Below are 1,129 nucleotides of genomic sequence, written 5' to 3'. Positions count from 1 at the left end.
TGGTGTACCTAATAAAGTGGCCGGTGAGTGTATATGTATACACACATGTACATATATTTTACAATGAGATAATTTTAACACAAGCTCGGAAACTATAAAAGCAAATATTTACATTTCTTACAAATCAAATGGAGTTTAATTATGAAAGACATTTGAAAGAACTAGAGTCAAACAAAGTGCTGAGGATAAAATTAAAACTTACAGCCATCAGTTGTGGAAACAGAAAGCTGCTGATGGACATCAGGTCCACCTGCTGTGATGTTGAACTGTCACAGAGCGCCCTCCAGTGGCAGAAGTTTGCAGCACATCAGATCTGTTTTTGTTAGCTCTGAGCTGTAACCAACCACATGTTAGTTTTATTGAATCCTCTTCATTCATTTCATTATTTTTGATCTTTTAAAGTGAAATAACAAGGAGTTCTTCAGGTCTTTTCCTTTTGAGGAGGAAAAATGACACAATAAAGGAACAACTTGTGCCAAATTTGAGTAAGTTGTCAAGGATTAAAGACACAAAAGTCTAATTTCTCCAGGACACACCTGATTCTATCAGCTGTTATTTATTTAAATGTTATTTTTAATTGTTTCAGGTTGCAAAGCTTRGTTGTCACTTTTGCAAATCCCTCTGCAGGACATCTAATACCCAGAAAACAGCATTAAATTGTTACAAACTGCTGCTGTCATTTCCATTCGTTGGCATTTAATTCAGTTGATGTAACTGTCTGTTCATACTGAGAAACTACAATAAAAGAAACAACACGGTGTTAAATTGCACCAAAAACATTTTTTATTCTATAAAAGAAGAAGGAAGAGAGGAAGAGGAAGGCCAAATAATCACAACTGTACAGAGAGAAACTGACTTTAAAACACCATGAGTCACAGTATCAAAAAGCTCACGTTGTCCTCACTGATCTTTACACATTTGTTCTGTACAAATAAAAATAAGAACAAAAAAAACAAACAGGAAAAATATTAATAATTGTATTATTATCATAACTGCATTGCACTGAGTAAATATACTACTGGCCCAGAAGTTACTGCATTCGATAGAAAATACCAGAAGTTTGTGGTTTTTGTGTGTTGGTGAGTCGAGGCACTCGAACACAGACGGACAGTCGAGTCTCTGTCCGCTC

Source organism: Austrofundulus limnaeus, unplaced genomic scaffold (genome assembly GCF_001266775.1).
Source record: "Austrofundulus limnaeus strain Quisiro unplaced genomic scaffold, Austrofundulus_limnaeus-1.0 Scaffold21, whole genome shotgun sequence".
Classification (NCBI taxonomy): Eukaryota; Metazoa; Chordata; class Actinopteri; order Cyprinodontiformes; family Rivulidae; genus Austrofundulus; species Austrofundulus limnaeus.
Note: the sequence above shows the minus strand (reverse complement) of the source record.